General features: G+C 39.2%; 1 non-coding gene across 1 annotated transcript; it reads left to right on the top strand.

Moving 5' to 3' along the window:
* The first annotated feature begins 8,450 nt into the window (after positions 1–8,450).
* LOC112087661 lies at positions 8,451–8,557 on the top strand. Its single transcript, XR_002900207.1, has one exon. It is a non-coding gene; the product is annotated as a small nucleolar RNA R71 (small nucleolar RNA).
* Positions 8,558–10,479: the final 1,922 nt, after the last annotated feature.

The following is a 10,479-nucleotide window of genomic DNA, read 5'->3' as shown; positions in this document are numbered from 1 at the left end:
CGTAGATTAAAAATTATTATTTTTAAAATAATATGTATATTTTTTAATAATTTTGAAATACACTATTATTATTTTCTACAATCGTTTATGTAGTTGTTCTATATTTTTTAATTAATAATTTTTAAGACGAGAAAAACAAAATACACAACCAATATCATCTTTTGTAAATTGACTTGAATACACAATATATATATATATATATATATATTATGATTTTTTTTCTTTCCATCACATACAAAAGAAAAAAAATTTACTATGTATTCATAAAAATCTATAAAAACAACTGCCTACGACCATTTGTTGTTCTAAATGCCTTTTTTCGTTGGATCTAATTGATAACATTAACCGTTGAGATGGCCACGGCGATTGGAGAAATACTACCAATAAACAAGGGTGGTTAGAAAAAGCATTTAAAACCATGGTTGTAACAAGCATTTGAAACGAATGGTTGAAGGATGATTCAGGCGATTGAAGGATGATTCATGCGATTGAATGTTGATTTTGGGGCGGTTTGATGGGCTTGCAGGCCTAGGGTTTGTTTTTAACAAGTCCGTTGGTCCTCCAAAAGTTTTAAATTTATAAAACTCTAATATCTGCAAGTGCACAGATGTACGTTGTAGGACTTAGGATGTCGATCCACAGGGAGGGTGTCTAATCTGCAAGAAACAACAAACTGGGAAGTAAGCAAACTCATAAACCAATAAAAGTTTGGGATTTTTGGTTAAGGTCCTAAACTAAACCTAATCTAATATTCACAAGAAATGCAATGCATGATGAATTGTTAAAAGAACATCTAAAGCATATCGACTCAAACTAAAGACTCTTAAACTCATAGGTGGCGATTTAGTCTTCTCCGGTTTACTCTAATCGATGTATGGTGGCATTTCCAATTAGTTTTCGGGCGATTTATCTTCATCTGTTTCTGGGAATCTGCATTGAACTAGATAGACACATGTATGATTAACCAACTGTCGTCACCTTAATCAACTACTCTCTTAGATCTAGCAATTAACTCTCGCTCTCATGCTAAACTTAAGATCATGCATTGAACATTGATTTCATCTGCTCACATCTTCTCTATAGGTATCTCTCGACTCCTATAGTGACTATGTTCTTCTGAAGCTAGGTATGGATGATCTGATACAACACTCTCGTGGTTTTGATCAATCCTAGGCTCAGAGAATAGGTCATGAATCTACTTTCATGCAATATGGACAACTTAGAAGAGATGGGATCCAGAATATGGTTTAGAACTATAGAAATCCTAATCGATATGTGTACCTATCGAAATCTTCAAACAACTTGACTCTCTGGGACTAATCTACATGATGTAAGGAATGATAAAAGACATAGAAGAATGCAAAAGAATGAAACAGAAAAGTTAATAAGATAAAAAGGAGAAATAACAATGGATCTGGGGAAGAATCCCCATCTCCATCGCCTAACCCTAGAAAACAAAGTTTGGTGGCTCAAAATCTCATTACAGGAGCACACACCCGTTTAGGACTACTAAGAAATGTATTTATAGGTCCTAGGGTATTCCAGGTCTCATTTAGGTCTTCTCTGAAGAGTAATGGCGAAGTGGGCTTTGATGTTGGGCCTTATGGCTCGTCCTAAGGTCCACCGGGGTTGAGAGTCTTCCAGGACAGGTAAAACATGGTTTTCCTGCGGGTGAGAGTCTTCCGGGACTGGTGAACTGGGTCAACTTGTTCTCCAGTATCTTTTTATTGCACTGTTGGATCTTCGTGATGTAAAGTGCTATGGAAATCTAGTTGTCTCTGATAGTAGGGATTTTTCAATCCTTGATCAATTCCTCAACTACTCATGCCATTGTAGCACTTGAGGTATCAATCCAAATGGAGAGATTCTAGACACTAAGACTATGAGAATCAATTCTTAATCCAAGTCTAACTAAACAGATGAGTTGGTAACAAGGTGATCTAAAAACATAAAGAAAACAAGAACAAGCAGTAATTAAGAATTAAACAAGCAAACAAGACAAACAAAACAAAGACTCAAATTCAAAATAAAGAGAAAGCTAAACCTTTAGATGTGATCATTGATCAGGGTGCTTTCAATGCTTAACTCATGATGCTAAGAAAACAATGCAACACTTGCAATTCTTTAGTCTAGACTTCCAAAGCAGATTAATTCATTCTCATGACAGAAATCTCTTTGCAAATTACTTAATCAAGACTGATTCCCATTAGTGAATAAGCAATTAACAAGCATAAGGTTCCAAGTCTAACATGACCAAACAGCCTCTTTGTGCATCAAAATAAGAGCTAAGAAAGACTGAATCTTATACAGAATGATAAAGCAAGCATCACATGATCTCAAATTCCAATCAACTTAGAACTCAAAGCAAGACCATTTCTATCCCAAGACAATGATCACTATACTAATCAGCATTCAAACCTAACTCTCATTAGTGGTAATGATGATCAATATGCATTAATAAACAGTTCTAATATGTCATTTATGCTTTAAACAAACATTCTCATGGCATTTAAAACATAAACCCTTAAGTTAGCTCATTCAGGCATTTCATCAAACACCTTGTGGGTGGAGAAATGCCTAAGCTCTAGATCAAGCTTATAATGAGAGATCTAGCATTAAGAACAGCTAACTAAGGAAAGGAAATGAGAATCTAGAACCTAAACATCATTAATCAAACATTAAAGCACCCTAATCTACACACCTAAAAGCTTAAAAGAAGACTACTCACTAATCATGCTTAACACACGTAATCTTTTGCAAGAGGTGATGTTAATCATGATTAGAAGCAAAGATAAGAAGATGAGATGATAAGAAACAGACTTAGATTGATTAAATCCTTGAGGTATCTCTTAACAAACTCGATTTTTAACAAAAGGGGAAAGAGAAACAAGAGAAAACAAAGCTTAAGTCTTGGAAAAAACCCTAAAAAGCATATATAGTGTCTCCGGCTTTGATGGATAGTGGTGTGGTTTGCCACGGTCAGATGATGCTTGGAAAGACCGTGGCAAACTGATAGTTTCAAAGTTCTTGGACAGGTTCTTCATGATCAAGGTTGCCATGGCTTGATTTACACCATGTCTAGTGGCCGTGTCTCTTCTTTTCTGGGTTCGGGTGATGAACTTCTTGGATTGCCACGGTCTAGTAGCTCTTGGTCAAGCCCCGTGGCAAATGGTCGTGTCAAACGCCGAAGGTGTGTAAAAGTTGCCACGGTCAAGTCCTAGACCGTGGCATTGAAACCGTGTCAAGTGCTGAATGCTTGTAAAGTTCTTCCCGGCCAAATGCTACTTTGCCACGGTCAAGTGTAGACCATGGCATTCAGATCGTGTCAAACACCGAAGGATTGCAAATAAGTGCCATGGTCAAGTGTGGACCGTGGCATTCCATCGCGGCATGTTTTACTTAGCTCGCATAATTCAGGGCTGTTTGGACCACTTCGCATTCCACAGAGTGTAACTTCTAAAATACTTGTCCGAATTGTGTGCTTCTGGTTTCAAAGGACATAGGACTCATATACCTTCAACTTTGGTGAAGGAAGCTTCGGTGCTTGGGAAGTGGAAGGCTTCCTGGAGGGCTCATCTTCGCAGTGCATGTACACGATCAGAGAGAGGCGTCTAGACATGTATCCATTCCGGAGACCGTATCTTCCTGCTCATAGCTCCGAATTGAATGATCCCGGACGTTATAGAAAGAGGACTCAAATATATCTGATTCTCATGAAGGCCTTAGAAACCCTATCGTCCTGGAAGTGCACCGTTCTTCGCATTCTTCAGAGCTCATCGGCTTGGTCCAAAACAGCAGCGAGACAGGAGTTTCTTCCGACGAGCTTAACTTTCTGCTCACGCGTCCGAATTCCATGATTCTACTTGCTCTGGAACCGTGATCCAATCTTCTCCAACTTTGATGAAGCACCCGACAGCTGAATCGGACCGGAATGTTCCCCGGACATGTGATTTCGGAAACGTGTCTGCACCCGGAGATTTTGGCCGAGAGATTCAATAGCCGGTACGCGTTTTGGCCGATAAAGTCTACCCGCGGTACGTGAGAATGGCCGATAAAAACCTTCCTGGTACGCGAGAATGGCCGAGAACCTCCAAAAACCCAATTTCACCATTTTCAAGCCTTGATCACCATTCCACTTCCTGGATTCATCTTTTCAGCTCCAAGTAGCGCCAAATACACCTGATCAACACTCAAAACATGAAAAGACTCATTGGGACCTAATGCATCTCCTAAGTTCTAAAACAAACCCTAAGGACCTAAAATGCATGAAATAAAACAAGATTTGGAATGAAATATGCAACCTAAATGATGCAAATTATGAACATATCAACTCCCCTACACTTATCCTTTGCTTGTCCTCAAGCAAAAAGAACAAATGAGAGAGAGAGGTTGAATGCATTGGGAGTTCATATTTCCTTTTTGAGAGAAGTGATCACAATGAGAATTCAAGTTCATGCTCAATTATGCAATGCAAAGCCATACTCAGATATATATCAACTCAACAAGGAATCTCCACAAGTTCTTCTCTCTCTCAACTCTTTCACATTCATTAAGCTTTTTACCAAGTGGATCAAATTATGCATTGTTTAAACAAACACAGTTTGGCTAGGGTGAGGTTATGAGACTAAAATGATCTCATCAATGCCTGAGTGGGTTCAATGCAGCAAAAGGATCTCTCTATGAATGACCAAACTTTGGCAGAATGCTAAAGGTAAAAGGCAACCTATGCATACAAGGGCAATGACTCATCCCACCCCACACTCTACTCAAAGTTTCCTCACTTGCTTACTTTTCACACTCATTCTTTTCTCACTAGGGGATTCTCTTTTCCTTTTCATACACAAGTCTTGGAGTTCAAACTTTCCATAGCTCTTTTTCACTTTCTTTTGTAACCTCTAACCTCTTTTTTCTTTCTTTTTAAAACATTTGAGCTCTTTGGCTTCTTTTCTTTTCACTTAGAGGCTAGATTCTTTCTTTTCAAAACACTAGAGCTCACTTTCTTTGACTCAAAACTCCAAGACTGATTTCTTTTCTTTTTCTATCCCCTAGTTCTCACCATTCTCCTTTCATTTCCACTCATCTCTCCTTTTTCCACTCACCAACAAGCATTCCCCCACACTTAGTTCTTGCCAAATCTCTCAGCTCCTTGATGATGGAACTTAGCACTCAATGAGACTTGCCCGCCCTAAACCTAACACTTTCTGCTAAGTTTGGTCCAAGGTGGCCTCTCAATCAGACACAAACAATTGGCTTGAAAGAAGGATGGGTTCAGGGTGAGGAAAACTAATCTATTATGCAGATTCAGCTATTTGAGCTAAGGAAGAGGATGGTAAAAACAGGATTCTAGCTCAAATATGTATATTGGTATCCACAGGCTTATTCAAACAATGCACCAAATGATAATTTCAAGTTAAGTTCAGGGTTTTCACTTATTAGAGTTGAGTTCAATTCAAACTTGCTTCTCAGATTCAAATCATTTCAAGCTTTGCAAGCACATAAATCATTTCACAAGCATATTTGGTCCAAATTTTCAAAGTCATGTACTCTCAAGGAAAAACTATCATTACTCCCAGCAAGATGCAACCTATATGATGCAAACTAGACTCAATCCTAAAAAATGTGAATGCAACTACATGATCATTTTTTGTGAAATTTTTTTTTTTTGTTTTTTGAGTTTTCAATTTTTTTGGTTTTTATATGCATCTAGATGCAGACTCAAGATGCTAATCAAAATAAGAACAAGAGAAAACATGATTAGTAAACACAAAACCCCTCCCACACACTTAAATAACACAGTCCCTTGTGTTATAAAAGCATAAGAGAGGAGTGAAAGGCAAAAGCAAGAAAGATGCAAAATGAGAAATAAAGAACTAGATGCATATGTACAAGGAGTTTGGAGTGTTACCAGATTTGTTTTTGATGGAAAGGAGTAGTGGAATTGTGAATCTCAGGAGGCTAAACATCACTGGAGGTGTCCTAGTTTTGATGCTGCTCCTTGCACTGATCTGAACGTGCTTGTAGTGAGGGCTGGAGCTCGTTTTTGTACATTGTTCCTCTTGCCACCCCCTGCTGCCACGGTCTGGAAGCTCCTCTGGACAGCTCGTGGCATTCTTTTGTTCTTCCTCTAACACATTGCCACGGCTTGGATGTGACCGTGGCAGAGAGACCATGGCAAAAGCCGAAGGTTGGCATCCGAGAAAAAGCCTCATGCCACGCCTAGGCCAAGCAGTGTTTCAAGGTCGTGGCAAACTGTGAACTTAGCCAAATTTTGCATTTCTTTGCATCTTGTCCACCATTCCTTGAGGCCAAAGAACACCAGGTCATCTGTAACCTGAACACACTCCACAAAACACATCAAAACATCCTAAAAACAGCAAAAGAAAGCATTAAAAAGAATATTTACAAAGGATAAGCTTGGGGTGTCTCCCAAGAGCACTTTGTTTAAAGTCACTAAGTTTGACTTCTTACACTCTTTTTAGTGAGGGAGAGGAGGAGCTTTGATGCTCCTTGTCTTGTCCATGAATTCAAGCATGAGGTCCTTGTTCATTAGCTCTTGAACACCAGATGACCCTTTGTCTATGAGCTCTTGTGTGAGGATTGCCCTGACTTTTGCAAAAGGTTTTGATCCTCCAATGCCTTTAACCTTGTATTCCACAGCTCCACCATCAAACTTCCATGGAGTGAGAGTTAAGACTTGAGAAGAGGACCCAAGAGTGAATGATTTGGTGCTTGTTGGGTTCTTGTCTAGAGACCCTGAACCATTGCTTTGGTTTATGCTGACCTCCTTCTCACTTGGTGTAGGAGAAAAAGATTCCAAGCAAGCTTCATCATCACTAAAGAAATCTCATTCAAACTCAAGATCAGGTCTTACTAAGGATTCTTTCTTCTTCTCAACAGATGCAAGGGGTTGAGCTTCTTCTATAGTTCCAATACTCCCCACATACTTCATCTCATAGTGTTTCAACTCATCAGAATCATCAGGTATAACCCCACAAAATCCAGCAAGAGGAGGTTTAAGGGGATAAGATACTTCATCATCTACCTTAGTAAGCACCACTCTTTGAGTATCAAAGTCCATCCTTGCTCCTGTGGTGTTCAGAAATGGAGTTCCAAGCAGAAGAGGTAGCTCTTTGGTCTTTTTCATCTTCATGACTACAAAATCAGTTGGAACTGTGCATTCACCAATCTTTAATGGGTAGTCTTCAAGGATTCCATATGGCTTCTTTGAGGATGAATCTCCAAAGGTAATTGACATGGGGTGATGCTTAAGACTCTTGATCCCTAGTCTCTCCACCATGTCTAAAGACATTACACTGATGCTTGATACAGAATCACACAAAGCATTGTCCACTTTCAAATTTCCAAGATAGCATGAGATGGAGAACTTTCCTGGGTTACCTAGCTTGGGAATTGATTTGGGTTTCACCCTTGTTGAACCAGTGCTAGAGACTCCATCAGATGTCCTTCCTTGAACCATTCTCTGATCCTTTCTTTCAGTAATCTCAGAATCATTATTTCTCATATCAAAAGAAGCTGCCTCCCCACCTTCTTTCTCAATGTCCTCATTGAGATCACAGAACAGGAACTCAAACTCATCTATGATGGCGTCCTCCTCATCTTTTGTCAGGCATTTTTCACTTGAGACATTGCCATGGAGAAGATCCTCAATTTCTTGGACAGCAGCATTGTTCTCATCATTTGAGAGGATGGCATTGCAGTATTCTGTTGGATGTGCAACTGATGTCCCTGGTAAAGATCCTTGAGCTTGAGAACTGCAGTGGCCCTTGTTGTTCACTAGAGTCTTGACTTTGGAAGCCAAGGTTGAAAGCTGAGATAGAAGATCAGAATAACTGCAATCCACCTTGGTGTTAATCTCTGCCATTTTCTTGTTGAAGTCCATGGCACCATTTGCTTGACCTTGGAGGATTTGCTGGAGCAGGTTCTGCACTTCTTGATCCTTATTCTCTGAGTTCTGTTGGAGACTTTGTTGTTGGGGAGGGACAAAACCTTGTTGTTGAGTGTTTTGAGGATAGAAGTTCTGGTTTGGGGGATTCTTGTAGTAGGTAAAGCCCTTTTGGTAACCTTGTTGGCCACCTAAAAAGTTCACCTCAGTTGTGATGTCTTCCCTTTAAAATGTGTCATGAAACACATGATTCACATCTCTAACAAAGTTGGCTGACTGATGAGAAGCTAAGAGAAGTGTGTCTAGCTTCTCATTGAGAGACTTGATGTCTTTCCTTGTCCTTTCCTCTTCAGCACTCACAGCTCCTCTTAAATTCCTTTCAAAGTCTGATCCATAAAGCTCATCACTCTGAGCTACATTCTCCACTAGGGTCATGGCATCATTGACTTCCTTGGTCATGAAATTACCATTTGAAGCTGTGTCCAAGAGGAGTCTGACCTTTGGTAAAGCACCTCTGTAGAAGGTACTTAGCAGCTGACAATCTGAGAATCCATGGTGAGGGCATTGCATGGTATACCCTCTAAATCTTTCCCAAGCCTCACAAAATGATTCATGGTTCTTCTGAATGAAACTTGAGATTTCATTTCTTAACCTTGCTGTTCTTGATGAAGAGAAGAACTTGGTTAGAAATGCTCTTTTGCATTGCTCCCATGTTGTGACTGATCCTTGAGGTAGAGACTTTTCCCACTGATGAGCTTTGTCTCCTAGAGAAAAAGGGAACAGCCTCAACTTTAAACTGTCCTCACTCACTCCATTCATCTTAGTTAGATCACAAACTCTATCAAAGTTGTCAATGTGATCTAGTGGGTCTTCTACTGCCAAGCCATGGAACCTGTTTGATTGCACCATGTTGATCAAGCCAGACTTGATCTCAAAATCGTTTTCAGGTGTTGGAGCTTGAATCCCATGTCTTTGACCCTGAGCAGTGGCTTCATCACCAGCTCCCACAACTTATTCTTGGACGTGGAGGTGGTGGGTCTTGCTGATTCTGGTGGTTTCAATTACCACCATGAGCCTGTTGCCCTTGATCCATACCCAACCTCTCAATGTGCTCAGCTCTTTCTCGTTGTCTTCTTTCTTCACTTCTGCTGTTCATACACCTGAAAACAAAGACAACACTTGAAAGGTAATCAGTTAAACAAAAGAAAATGACTTGATCTCAAGAAGATCCAAAGTCCTAATGCTAGAATGAATCTCCAATTGGCAACAGCGCCAAATTGATAGTAGGGATTTTTCAATCCTTGATCAATTCCTCAACTACTCATGTCATTGTAGCACTTGAGGTATCAATCCAAATGGAGAGATTCTAGACACTAAGACTATGAGGATCAATTCTTAATCCAAGTCTAACTAAACAGATGAGTTGGTTACAAGGTGATCTAAAAACATAATTCAAACAAGAACAAGCAGTAATTAAAAATTAAACAAGCAAACAAGACAAACAAAACAAAGACTCAAATTCAAAATAAAGAGAAAGCTAAACCTCTAGATGTGATCATTGATCAGGGTGCTTTCAATGCTTAACTCATGATGCTAAGAATTTAATGCAACACTTGCAATTCTTTAGTCTAGACTTCCAAAGCAGATTAATTCATTCTCATGACAGAAATCTCTTTGCAAATTACTTAATCAAGACTAATTCCCATTAGTGAATAAGCAATTAACAAGCATAAGGTTCCAAGTCTAACATGACCAAACAGCCTCTTTGTGCATCAAAATAAGAGCTAAGAAAGACTGAATCTTATACAGAAAGATAAAGCAAGCATCACATGATCTCAAATTCCAATCAACTTAGAACTCAAAGCAAGACCATTTCTTTCCCAAGACAATGATCACTATACTAATCAGCATTCAAACCTAACTCTCATTAGTGGTAATGATGATCAAAATGCATTAATAAACAGTTCTAATATGTCATTTATGCTTTAAACAAACATTCCCATGACATTTAAAACATAAACCCTTAAGTTAGCTCATTCAGGCATTTCATCAAACACCTTGTGGGTGGAGAAATGCCTAAGCTCTAGATCAAGCTTATAATGAGAGATCTAGCATTAAGAACAGCTAACTAAGGAAAGAAACTGAGAATCTAGAACCTAAACATCATTAATCAAACATTAAAGCACCCTAATCTACACACCTAGAAGCTTAAAAGAAGACTACTCACTAATCATGCTTAACACACCTAATCTTTTGCAAGAGGTGATGTTAATCATGATTAGAAGCAAAGATAAGAAGATGAGATGATAAGAAACAGACTTAGATTGATTAAAATCCTTGAGGTATCTCTTAACAAACTCGTTTTTTAACAAAAGGGGAAAGAGAAACAAGAGAAAACAAAGCTTAAGTCTTGGAAAAAACCCTAAAAAACATATATAGTGTCTCTTGCGGACCGGGTCAGCCCAGGACAAATTGGGTCCTGACCCGGCTTTGATGGATAGTGGTGTGGTTTGCCACGGTCAGATGATGCTTGGACAGACCGTGGCAAACTGACCGTGGCAAACTGATAGTGTCAA

The sequence above is a fragment of the Eutrema salsugineum genome, unplaced genomic scaffold, assembly GCF_000478725.1.
Source record: "Eutrema salsugineum unplaced genomic scaffold, Eutsalg1_0 scaffold_17, whole genome shotgun sequence".
Taxonomy (NCBI): domain Eukaryota; kingdom Viridiplantae; phylum Streptophyta; class Magnoliopsida; order Brassicales; family Brassicaceae; genus Eutrema; species Eutrema salsugineum.
Note: the sequence above shows the minus strand (reverse complement) of the source record. Positions and strands in the feature narration are given on the sequence as shown.